Here is a 14242-nt window from a genome sequence, read left to right as displayed (position 1 = left end):
GGGCAAAGGTAGGAAAATGTATATCTATCCTATCAGGGATAATCTCTCTGACTAGGACAAACAAAATATAAAATTGTCTTTACAAGGACATTCCCCCGGGCAAATGTACAAAATATTTAATGATTCTACCAAGGACATTCTCCTTGGTTGGACAAAATACCATTGATTGACGTTTCTACGAATGACATTCCTCTTGTCAGGGCTAGATACTAACACCGATCAGAAATTATTCCTCGCCTGACCGAGCGCCATAATTCCTCTTTCTCAACAAACATACTTGCCTTCATCGGCTCAGGATACTTTTCCAATATAATCCTTGTCTTACCCTGGCTTGTCGCAACAATGAACATTGACTTAGACACTCCATGAATACACTTGATCAAAAATCAAACATTACTGATTCATATGGTGGGGCAAAGACAAGCCAGGTCAACTCTACGTAAGCTACATGACTGAATCATACGTACAGGGTAACATACTGGATATACCGAGTAGGAATGGCAAGGGTATCAGTCAGATCAATTAGCTTATCAAGATCAGCTCCGGTACTGAAGACAGGCCAACCACGTGTGAACTTTCCTGCTTGACTTTGGCAAGCCTGACATTTAAGTCTCACTGCTGGAAGTTGAAGCCCGAGAAGGCCTAACATGCTTAAGAACCTTGAGAAGACTCTAGCCTGCAAACAATGAAGAAAGCATTCCACCCTACAGCAGAATGGCCACGACCTCTCCACAAGAAAAATTGCTTTGAAAGAAGTTACCCTTTGAGAGGGATAATAACTATTTGATAGCTAATCGTCAACTCCAAGGAAGGTATATCTTGTTAAATATTTCCTGATTTCCTTTGAACTAACAGAATACATGCAGGACAAGCAAAAGTTGTAGGGTACTTATCACCAATGCATGCATCATAATTGAGATACGCCAGGTCAGGCCCAACCGAGTTGGCCCTGATACATATAACCAGTCCACCCAAATGGGAGAATATTCAGGAATCCACACGTCAGAATCAATAGGAATGATCCCTTCATCCTTCAAAATTTTATCAAACTCAGGTTTCAGATATTGAGGAAAAAGTGTTGTTCATCGAGAACCTTCATCGGCTCAAATTTTCTAGAAGATTATGACCTTATCAACAGCTAGGGAATGGGATGCATCTCCAAGAGTGATGGCTTGATTTCCAGAAGATTCAGGCTTATTTTCAGTAGTGGTCTCTTCAGGTTTGGGACGAAAGGTGTGGCAGGAGCAACAACAACCCTGGTTGATTTTCTTTTTACAGCCATAGTTAGATTTTCTGGTAATTTTTGGGAAAATAAACGAAGGTTGAAGACAAAGATCGAAGAAAGATTGGGAGAATTATAGAGGAATTAATCACGTTTTGGTGGATAATAAAGCAAGAAGTGAAGAAACTATTTATAGACAAGAAAGATTGGGATTTACTGCAACTAGCCGTTTTCTTAAAGATAAAGCACGCTGAATCATCCTGGAGAAGTTGACCAAAGATGAAAAGAGAAGGTTATCTCCTTATTACTGGCCTGACCAAGCGATAATAAGGAGATGAGGAGCAATTGTTGGGCCTGGAATTTCGCATTACTGACTGGATAAAATTCTACCCTAGCCAGACGATCAGGGCAGGTCCGTCAGGGTAGTCCAAGTTTGGCACCAGTTGATGAGCCTAGACACCCACATAATAATCAGGGTCATCTTCGGGGTGTTAGAACGTCAAGTCATCAGGGTGTCAGGACGTCAGGCTATCAGGGTATCAGAAGACAGTCGCCAGCCATGGAGAGGACAACGGTCAAGTGTAAAGTCAACATTTGACCAAGTCATAGACAATTATATGAGATAATTACCACATTAATATGGTAATTAAGAGTATATTAATGGTGAAGATTTTGTCATAAAGAGGTAGCATTAATAGGCATTAATGCGCAATAAAGACAACAATTAAAGAGGAATATTCAACAATAAATACAAAGATTTGGTTGCCATTCAGCTTGGCTATATAAGGAGCATTTGAAGATCATTTGGCAAGACGAGACATACGTCAACATATCAAACACACGCTCTACAAGATTATAAGCCACACAACAGTTAGAGAAATATTACATACATAGATCTATTATCATACTTATATTCTCCCAATTACATAGTGAAATCCTCCTGGCTTGGTGCCCGTGGTTTTTTCCCATTCAAGGGTTTTCCACGTACAAATTCCTTTGTCTTATTATTTACTTTATTTGCATTGCCTTTATTATTATCAACCCTGTCTAGGTATGATCACGATAGTAGCAAAATAGGATAATACTAATTAACCCCCATACTATTCTACCCTGGTCATATTTCCAGCCTTGCGCAAAATATAGACAAAACACCAACCAAGATCGATCAGTAGAGGCCGCTACCGTGGGTGGGATTGGGCGTCTGATTAAAGGGCTTCCCAATACGTACCTTCACCTCTTACTCAGAAACTTTGGATAGTGGACGACCTTATCTAGGGCGAACGAGAGTCATTCTAGAGATAGGATGCTAAAGAGGGACGACTCCTTATATTTAGTACCTATGTCAAACACCGCTTTATGCCTTGGTTAACCTAGGTATAAAGTGGATTCGAACAGGTTTCAAGCATCCCACAAATGCTTAGGGGCGACTCCGAACATCTCTTGCATCGTTTCGAGACCCTTGCCGAGACGAAACCGACCGATCTAAAACGATCCGGTCGAATGCATTTTTACGCCGCCGAGCATGGCTTTCAGATTGCTGCATGTCCAGAGACTGGCTGGTCGTGCAGGTGGCCCATGTCCACAGATTGGCGACTCTGCTAGGGAGAACTAGGACACTTGTGTCTTTGTTATCCCTAGATGGTGAGACTCGAACGAGGTCTTGGTTGAAATTCATTAATTGATATTACGGTCATAAGTCGGGTTCCTTGTCCGGGCCCACAACCTAACCTTTTTTAACCAATTGGCTCGCCCCATCGGCGTGACTTTTCTTATCCCCGCGTTTCGAATATCGATTGAGTCAAGCATACCTTTGACGTTTACACATTTGTGTTTCGTCAAAGAGCTTTCATTCCTTTCGAGCACGAGGCTAGGGTACCCTCCTTACACATTTTGTTTGGATTGGTATCCCTCTCGAAAATCGGGGTTTGATCGCTTGGTGTGTAACCCGCCCTTTTAAGCAAAAACTCGTGTCAGCATTATGCATAATATAATGAAAATGCGAGTGCTTATATGTTATGTGATAATAAGTCTTTCCGTGTCATTTCAAACTTTCAAAAAACACCTTTTGCGCCGTTATAATGGCCATTTCAAAACCTTGGTCTTTCGCCGATCGTTGCATTTCAAAAAGCACGCCTTTTTAGGCCATCTTAATGACAATTTTCAAACCTGGTTTTCTACAACCTTTTCAAAAAGCACGCCTTTTTAGGCCGTCGTAATGACGATTTTCAAACCCGGTTTTCTACAACCATTTCAAAAAGCACGCTTTTTTAGGCCGTCGTAATGACGATTTTCAAACCAAGTTTTCTACAACCATTTCAAAAAGCACGCCTTTTTACGCCGTCCTAATGACGATATTAAAAACCGGTTTTCTACAACCACTTTAAAAAGCACGCGTTTTTAGGACGTCGTAATGATGATTTTCAAACCCGGTTTTCATAACCATTTCAAAACACACCTTTTTTTGCAGTTATAATTGCCGCGTCAAGACACAGATTTTAACCCGTCTCACGCCGACACAATGCCTCTTTCAAAACCCGAAAACGGCACACACCCCTTTTTCGAGGCTTTTTCAAATCCCGAGGACCATACACCGTCCCCAAGACCTTTTCAAACCTTTCAAAACTCGGTTTTCAAAAAGCCGTCTTTGGAAACAGCACATTGTTTTCAAAGCCGCGTCAACTCGAACTCAAGCCGTCTTTTGGAAACAAACTTAAGACAACCTTTTCAACTGATCTACTTTCGAGGATCCCCATTCTTCGGAAGCCGTACATAAAGCAACAAACGAATCTTTTGAAAATCTCTATTTTCGAAAACTTCAGTCCACCATTCCAATTCTGCCTCGTGTTTATCGAGTCGAACCAAGCGTACTTATGGGTCTTTACTTATGAGTCCGGTCAACACTGTCATATCATTAATCGAGTCAGCAGCGAGGCACCACACACGGTTGCCCTCATCTTGTTGAGTCTGAATTATCTTTCCGTCTTTTGTGTTGTCTGCGTTTAGTTGTTAAACCGTGTCATATTGGGATGTAACGTGAGCCATTTTCTTCCTCAGAGCCATGGCCCCGTCTTCAGCTTCGTCCAACAACAAAGATGATTACAGAGATCCCACGACTACTGAGCTAGCCAGCCTGCCCACCGCTCTTAAGGTCACCCTGGACCGTGTCGAGGCTCGTATCGACACCCTAGAAAAAAAGAAAACCAGAGAACACAACACTCCGCCTTTGACTGAAACCGAGAAAAGGCTCAAGCTCTTGGAAGAACAACTCCTAGCCCGTGGTAACAATATCCACCTTGAGAACAATCGAAGATTCGAACCCGTTGGGGATCAGTTGCCCGACATCTTTACCTTGACCGATGTACCCAAGTTCAAGGGGGTGGAGGACCCACTCAACCTCATTAGGGCCTTGAATGATTACATGTCTATCAAAGGGGTCAAACAAGAACTCTTCACCCGGATCTTTCAATCGTCCCTGGAACCGATTCCCCGCCAATGATACTATTCCGTCGACCCCAAGAACTTTACTAATTGGGACAAAGTCGCCGTTAAATTTGCCAAACAATACGCTGACAACGTCGAAATCCAAGCCAACACCCGCACTCTCAAGGTCCTGACTTTGAATGATAAGGAAGGGTTCACAGAATTCCTAACCCGTTAGAGGAGGGTAAGCACTCAATTGGTCAGTAAGCCGAGTGAATCAACTCTGTTGGAGAAGTTTGTCAACAACCTCCGCCCTGTTTATACCAGCCTGCTGAGATATCAAAACATCAAAACTTTCCAAGACATACAAATCCTTGGAACCCGCATCAAAGACGACCTCCGCAAGGGTGTCCTAGCCAAAACCACTGGTAGAGGCTATCACGGATCTACATCAACTGGATCTCGCCCCTATGAGCAGACAAACAAAATCGATGAGGTCAACCTCCTCGAACCAACCACAAAGAAAGCTGGGTGTCCTTAAAGAGTATTCACGAACTTGGGAACAACCTATGCCAGTGCCCTAAAGAGACTCATGGACAAAGGGAAACTACAGCCAATTGGGCCCACTCTGGACCCGACCATGGTCGAGAAAACCCATTTATGGAATCCTAATGCCTACAGCCAGTACCACCAGGGTAAAGGTCATGACACAGAGGCGTACTTTAAATTGAACCACGCCATTCAAGATATGATCAAGAAAGGAGAACTACCTTTACCTCCACCCACCATACCAAATAATAAAATGAACCACTTGGGAATCCATGCCATCTGTGATGACGAGCCAACCTTGGATTGCTCACACCTCATCCTGCCAATTGATGACGACGTGAATGCCTTGGAAAAGGATACCCCAGACAGGATATTCGTTTTCAGCGCCGCAACCATGCTCACCGCGTTCCAACAGGTTGAAGAAGCCATAACCAGTCTCTCAGCAAGGATTACCCGACTTGAGGACACCTACCACCGGTTGATTTTCAACCCGCCAACACTGACACCACATCCAAGGGAGGGTCCTCCAAGCACTATAACTCCCCTCACCAGAAAGAATTGCTTCTGCGACCATTCTGGCACGCACCCCACAATAATCAACCCCACAAAAACTACCCCCACAAGAACATCCCCTACAAAAACTATCCACCAAGGAATACCCCTCCAAGGTACCCTCGAGATCCTGAAATCAACGGTATCTGGAGAGACGACGTAGAGGACGTCCACGTTGTTCCGGTAAAGGGCAAACAAGCAAAAGAGATCGGTCATCTTACCCGGTCCGGACGCCCCTATCAAAACCCGAACAGTACAATGGTTGTTCCAAAAACGAATGACCAAGTTGTCTTAAACATGGACACTCAACCAAAGGTTTCCGAAAACAAGCCAGTTTTCAGGTGGTCGACATCGACGCCTCTTTCAACATGCTTTTAGAACGCCCCTGGATTCACGCTGCCAAGGCCGCCACCTCAACCCTCCATCAAAATATCCGGGTCCCTTTCGACGGGAAAACAATCACAATTTCCGCCTCCCCGATCAAGGCTATCATGAAGAAGGGAATAAACTCTCTAGTCATTGAAGAGGACGACAGCGAAATGTGGGGATTCCAAGCTGTGAATGCCCTAACCGATGAATCAGCATCCTTTGATTGTGACCCATTCTCCAACCTCACAGTCAACCGCATTTTGATGCGCCAGGGTTACTTCCTGGGTCTACCCCTCAATCCGCTGAAGAGCACCTTGCCTCAAGGTCCCCAACATCCCCTTCGGGCTAGGCTATGAGCCAATCGTTGAAGACATCCAGGAGATGAACCACGTAATACAAAAGCGCAAAAAGCACGGAATTATCCTCCATCAATACCATTTGACTCTCAATGGATACTTCGTCCCCGAAGGAGGATCCGAGCTCTACCATGGCTTTCCTTAGCCAATCTATGACTCCATAGCTAAGGTCAAACACTCGGGCGTGGAGGTCTTTCAAGACTTCTACTTCATCCCCGACAACACCAAAGCTACATCGACCAAATCTGAGTTGACCCCATGACTGGACGGACAAGCCGTCAGTCTCCTCTTCGGAGAAGACAACATCAAGCACCTCGGCTATATGGACATCATCAACATTGCTCTAAAGGATAACCAGTTTGATCCCACTGCCGTAATCTGTGATACTGACCCAGAGAAAACTACACAAGGTTGGAGGAAAACTGTCAAGTGGACGAATCATGAAGGCCGCATTCTCAAGATTACAACTGGAGAAGGCCCTATGTTCAAAGAGGGAAGTGAAGATGAGAAGGAGTCTGAGTGTGAGTCAGGGCCAGAGTCTGTCTTAGCTCCTAGCATTCCTGATGTCCCAGTCAACGTCCCCTTTCCACTGTTTTATCACAAACTTGTGGCTGCTTCAGAGGCTGAGTCAACGAGGCTCATCCCTACTACCGCAGAAGGTAGCAACCTGGAGCTTGTTCCAGGGGCCACCTCCTCTATAGTGTCGCCTTTGACTGCCCATGAGATGTTTGTCCTATCCGAGGCTTTTGATCAAGTCGACTTAATGAACGCTAAGTTTGCATATGACTCGCCTCAATTTAATTGCAATGAGATTCTGAACGAATATGAGGAATTTTACTTGAGTGACTACCCACCTCACCTAGCCAAAGAACTCGGCAAACGAGAAGATAGGACCCCCATCATTGAGGAAACCGAACCTATTAACGTAGGGACCGACAATACACCTCAAGAACTTAGGAAATGGACCACACTTGACCCCTCGGAAAGAAAATAATTCATCGACCTTCTACATGAATAGAAGGACGTATTCGCTTGGTCCTACAAAGACATACCAGGGATCGACAGGGATATTGTAGAACACATGATACCCATTAAACCCGGGGCTAAGCCCGTGAAAATCAAGGAAGAGGTAGACAAACAGTTGAAAGCCGGATTCATCAAAGTGTCCTAATACTCTGACTGGGTAGCAAACATAGTCCCTGTTCCCAAGAAAGACGGGAGAATTCGGGTTTGCATCAACTTCAAGGACCTAAACAAAGCAAGTTCAAAAGACAACTTCACTCTGCCACATGTTGACATCCTGGTGGATAACACCGCCGAGCACGCCCTATTATCATTCATGGACGAGTATGCTGGGTACAACCAGATGAAAATGGCTGAGGAAGACATGCACAAGACTGCCACCACTCTCCTACATGACATGATGCACAAGCAGGTGGAAGTGTATGTCGATGACATGATCGTCAAATCAAAAGAGTGGGACGACCACATCAGCATCCTTCGGAAATTCTTCGCTCGCCTCCGGTTATACAACATGAGACATAATCTTCAGAAGTGTGCATTCGGGGTCACCTCCGGAAAACTTCTGGGACACGTCGTCAGCAAGAGGGGCATCGAAATTGATCCTACCAAAATAAAGGCTCTTCAACAAGTGCCTTGGCCTAAGAACAAGAAGGAGATTCGAGAATTCTTGGTCAGGTCCATTACATCAGCCGCTTCATACGCAAACTCACTATGATTTGTGAATCGATCTTAAAGAAGCTTCGCGCCTTCGATCACACCAATTGGGACGACGACTTTCAAAACGCCTTCGATAGGATAAAGGAAATCCTATCCAAACCTCATTTCCTCATGCCACCTCAACAAGGAATTCCCTTATCCATATACCTGACTGTCACCGACACAGCCATGGGAGCAATCCTAGCGCAAACAGTCGACGGCGAAGAACCAGCCATCTACTACATCAGCAAAAAGTTCATAGCGTACGAGATAAGGTACACCCAACTGGAAAAGACATGCCTTGCCTTCGTTTGGTCAACAAAGAAGCTCCGACATTACATGCTGAGCTACACGGTTCACATCTACTCCAACATGGATTCGGTCAAATACATCTTCGAGAAACTCGTACTAAACGGAAGGCTGTCTAGATGGACACTCATGCTATCCGAATTTGACCACAAATTCGTAACGCTCAAGGTTATCGAGGGAAGAGCAGTCGCCGACTTCCTAGCAGAAAACCCTGTCAACGAGGATCCAACGACCGACACATGGTCAATTCCTGACGAAGACATCCTTTGTGCCGATACCGATGCATGTGACCTATACTTTGACGGTGCATCAAATATGAGAGGCTTCGGGGTGGGAATCCTCCTGATATCACCATAAGGGGAACATGTTATGATCTCAGTCAAACTAAACTTTGCCGTCACCAACAATGCCGTCGAATATTAAGCATCCCTCATCGGCCTACAAGCAGCCATAACACTTGGCATCAAGAGAGTGAGGGTCCACGGCGATTCCTCATTCATCATCTATCAGGTGTCCGGATTATGGAAAATCCGAAGCGAGAGCTTAGCACCCTACCGAGCAAAAATCAATCAAGAGGCCGAATTTTTCTACCAAGTCGACTACTTCCACCTACCACGGAAGGAAAATCAACTTGCTGATGCCCTAACAAAACCTGTCGCGCTCGTCAACATACCTGACGACATGACATCGATGCCCTTATGTGTCGAGAGAAGGAGCGAGCCAGCTCACATCTACGCCATTAACAACGACGAGGAAAACCATGTCGAACCTTGGTACCAAGCCATCCTCAACTACAAAACAAAAAACGAATTCCCCCCCAACTCTGATACAAGAGGACAAAGAGCCGTCTGTTTACTTGCATCATAATTCGTGATAAACCAAGAACAATTATACAAAAGAACGCCCCAAGGGATTATTCTCCTTTGCGTTAATCACCACAAACCCAAAAAGTCATGGAAGAGATCCACGACGGAGAATGCAGCCCTCATTTGAGCGCAATGATGCTAGCTCAAAAAATCATGCGGTTAGGCTACTACTTGACCACTGATACCCGTCGTTGTGAGTACCAAAGATAAAATTTATAATTTCTATTAAGACTAACCTAGGCTAGTGGTAACAGGGTCGAACCACAAGGAGGCAGATGTAAATTCTAGTTGATTTATATTTAGTCTAAGGTAACAATTGTGGGGGTTGAGTTGATATGGTCTATAGCTAAGAACAAATAAAGATAATAAACTAAAAAGACGGTTTAACAGATAAAGAAGAGGTACTAGGATGATCGGTTCATTATAGCTTCGGCGGTAGCAAACTAAGTCGGTCTGAGTCAACACAGGTGTGGCGGGAAATAAAGAGGTCCTCTCGGTCCACTCTTAATAAATAGCATCTTTCGATCTCGCTATAGGTCCCTAATATCACTAATACTAACTTTCGTTCTGAAAAGTGACTAATGGTCTAAACTATACCTATCTTTCGATCTTAGCACAGTTTAGTCGATTCAATTGATGGTCTAACAACTTTCCCTATCTTTCGATCTAATGGGTCAGTCATAAAAGGGTATCTAACTGGTCGCATGCATTCGATTCGTTAAATACAACAATTAAATTCAATTAAAACGAAATAAGCTCACGAGGTCAGTCGATCGACCGGGTAAGGTGGTCGATCGACCAACACGCGGGTTCAGGCCGTGTCTAATCTAATGCCGCCTATGCTACAATTCGCCTACATCCTAGCACAAACTATTTAGCTACTCATGCTAAGGGTGAAAACAATAATAAGATTAATAAAGTAAACAGGGGAATTCATGCTTAAGACAGTAAAACAAATAATTAACATAAACAATGATAACGGTTGCGGGAATCTACTTAGCAGTTCTAAACTATTGATAAAATAAAGATGAACTAAAATCAGGGCAGAAGAATACCGAATTACAGAGGAAAGACTAGTTATTAAGAACCGAAAATCCAATGCTTAACAATCCCAAACCCTAACTATCTATCAAGAACCGTTTGCGGAAATTTAATGAAAATTACTGAATAAAACTTAGGTAGAAACTTGGATCAAAAACTCAATGTTCAACTAGGTATTCTCAGTTACGTTATATAGAAAGTGTACGTAACAATTATTCCAAAACCTAAACTTAACGGGCTTCAAGTTCCTCGGTCTTTTAATTCACGTCTGGAACAGCAGTGTGGTCGATCGACTAAGGTAGGTGGTCGATCGACCGGTCCTCGATGTCTGTAGCTTCGGAACCCGAACATTGGTCGATCGACTGAGGGTGATGGTCGATCGACTATTTGAGCTGCTACTTGACTTCTTAAAACTCGTGGACTTGTCTTTTGGGCCTTGAAATGCGCACCAAGCTCGTTCCTTAAGCGAATACTTCTCGTCACATGTAAAGCAGAATACTCGGGATCGGATTTAGCTCGATTTCCGCTGGATTCTTCACATTTCTGCAATAATGTACAAAAATACGGAAGTAGACGGAAATAGGGAGAAATGTAGCATAAACTACACGAATGAGCTCTGAAACGCGTGTAAAATGGGATGTAAAACATCATATAAAAGACACGCATCAAACTTCCCCAAACCGAACCCTTGCTTGTCCCCAAGCAAGAACTAGACTCGATCTAATAACCTAATAGAACGAGTTCAATCTCAGAGCGAAATACAAACTGTTAAGCCTAAACTAAATTTAATGCACAACCAACAATCAACTAGCAAATTAATCATGCAAACGAGTTATGTAGTCGTTAAAATTATGCTGAACTGCCAACTGTAGAGACTTATCAAATTGGACTCTCGCGGGTCGCTCAAATCACTCAATAAATTTAGGTGAAAATATGTAAGATAGAAAGAATTAATTTTATACTGACTCTCACCTAACTACGGCCTATAAGAACATGCCAGCAATAAAATATGAAAATGATCTCTATGACCGTACATATGCATTCCAACCAAGCAGATGACCAATGACACATGCCGAGGTATATATGGGATATGTGAGGTAATGGGTAAAAAGAGGCAAAACATTTTATGGTAAAGTGGAGGTACAGGTGATCAAGCTAGTACCAAAACGGAACCAAGTGGCAACATCCAACTTCTTGCTCATAATCAAACGAAACGGTGTTATAGCAAGCACAAAGCTCACAATCTCCAAAATACTAAATCAATAAACTCCCCATAAAATATAAATGGAACATGGGAGCAAAAATCGCCAAAAGATAAGGATTAAATTATGCGAATTGACTTTTTTCTCGGATCTTCAGTCGATCGACCCAATTAGGGCGATCGATCGATCGCTTGAACAAATCTGAGAACTCTTTTTTCTTTTCTTTTTTCGAATCATTTTTCTCTTTTTTTTCCTTTTGTTTCTTTCTTTCCTTTTTCATTTTCCAATCATCATCTCAACAGAGCATATGCCACCAAAAACGAGTAACAATCCCAAAAACTAAAATACTAGCTTGACAAAGGACAGGCTAAATGTAGGATGTAGTAAATGGGACAAAAAGGGATATTTTTGGTAGTGTGGAGCTTATGGGCTTAATAAGAAAAGGGAAACCTCTACCACATGTGTCGACAAACCACAAACCGAACGCATACAGGTATTAAGCAGATCAAGTTCATATTTATGCAAATTAAGGAAACATGTCTCATAAGGAGTACTACTCACATTCCTAAATAAACCGGTCATAGATGTCACCAGTTATAGGCTCTAAATCTCAGAAAAATGATGTAGCTTGCCAATTTTCTAAGTCAGGTCTCAAGTCCAGCAAATAATTAACGAAAACTCGTAGGTATGCATAAACGATTCTACTAATAACATGTTAGTCTAGCAAGGCTCAGGCAAAACAGGTGCAAATGCAAAATCATCATAGAAATACTACCGTTCCGACTCGACCTATATGCTAAAATAAACGTGCATTTTATGGGAATTTTTTGAAATTTTTCAATTTTTTTGTTTTTGATGTTTTCTGTATATATAAGATAAATGAAATAAACAATGCAAAACAGAATTAAACGTGAATGCAAGCAAATGATATGCGACGCAAAACCCTTCCCCAAACCAAATCGCACAATATCCCCATTGTGCAAAATCATGTAATGAAGAAAAGAGAAATGGGAATTTGTTAGAAAAGAAATAAAATATGACATGAAGTAAAGAAATCAGGAACTCACAAGACTTTAAGCGCAAAGGAAACCTCCCCAAACCAGCGTGAGCTAGGAGGTTTCAGTAGCTAGCAGTGCTACTAATAAGTACCTGAAAAGACAGAAAAATACCACGCATAAGACTGAGAAAACAATTTTGAAGCGGTAAAATTGTGCATAAATGAGAGAACAGAAGAAATATATAAATTTTACGGAAGATAAAAGTGGAGTAGAAGACTCCCTTAAGTCCGCATATCGACCAAACACAGCAGGGGAGAGGTCGTGAATAAGTACAACAGCATCAGCGGTCGATCGACCACTTAACCCAGTCGATCGACCAGGTATACATGAACAAAGTTGTCGCTGGAACTCGCAGATCGGTCGATCGACTATCGGAGCTACCGATCGATCGTGAAAGCACTTCTTTGCAACCTCATATTTCTTCGTAATTGCTCAATGATTTGAGCTAACAAGCTCTAAATACCTGCAAGTACACAATAAGACGCGCCCAAAATTGCGCAAAACCCAGAATAAAGTCTAAAGTACTTAAAAAAAATCCTAAATAAGCGAAATAAAATGCGAAGTTTTCGCGCACACAAAAAGCAATAAAAATTGTTTTAACAAAAGCAAATAAAATGAAGTTTATAACGAGCTCGATCAACTAATAGTTGATCAAGAAGGACCACGGTATGGCCCACTTCGTCGGCTTCTGGCTACTAGAGGTAGCCTCAATGGTGCTCATCTTATCAGCTGCACCCTTCTTAGCTTCAACAGTCGGAGAGCTCAACGGATCAATAGTCTCATCATCTCCCCAATCAAGGGTCTCCTTGGGCTCATCGGCATCCAAGTCGGACTCCTTTGCTTTGGCTGGCTCATCATCAACTATCTCATCAATTCCATAGCTCAGGCAACCAAGACCTCCTCTTTGAATGATAGGCTTTGTCGCAGCTAGAGTGACCTGCAGCGCATCCTTCCCCAAACCAGCTCCTGCAATGTCTAAAACAACAGATTCTTCCTCCTTTCTGCTCCCAATCTGGGGCGGAGGGGTTAGCACAGGAGTAGTAATAGAGACAGGCAATTCAGGAAGCACAAAGTACGATTTCTTTTCAGAAACCGTATTACAAGTAACAGGCCACATGGGGTCCTTTTTAGCAGGTTGGGCAAAAATGATAGAATGTTTCCCAACTTTGAAGGTCAATGTTCCAGAGCCTACGTCAATAACTGCACCAGCAGTGTGTTGAAACGGCCTACCTAAGATGATCGGTATATGGGCATCCTCAGGCATGTCAAGGACAACAAAGTCAACAGGGAAGAAAAACTTCCCTATTTGGACGGGTATGTCCTCTAGGACTCCTATAGGCTCGACCGCAGATCGGTCAGCCATCTGAACTGTCATGTCTGTGATAGCAAACCGGGTCAACTTAAGCTTCCTAGCTAGACTCAAGGGCATGACGCTTATACTAGCCCCTAGATCACACAATGCCTTCTCAATTGAGAAGGTACCTATTTTGCAAGGAACAGAAAAGCTACCCGGATCCTCTAACTTATGGGGCGCAGTGTGAGACAGATAAGAGCAAGACTCCTTAGTATGTGTGACAGT

The sequence above is a fragment of the Silene latifolia genome, chromosome Y (assembly GCF_048544455.1).
Source record: "Silene latifolia isolate original U9 population chromosome Y, ASM4854445v1, whole genome shotgun sequence".
Taxonomy (NCBI): domain Eukaryota; kingdom Viridiplantae; phylum Streptophyta; class Magnoliopsida; order Caryophyllales; family Caryophyllaceae; genus Silene; species Silene latifolia.
The sequence above is the reverse complement of the archived record's forward strand: the minus strand, read 5'-3'. Positions refer to the sequence as shown.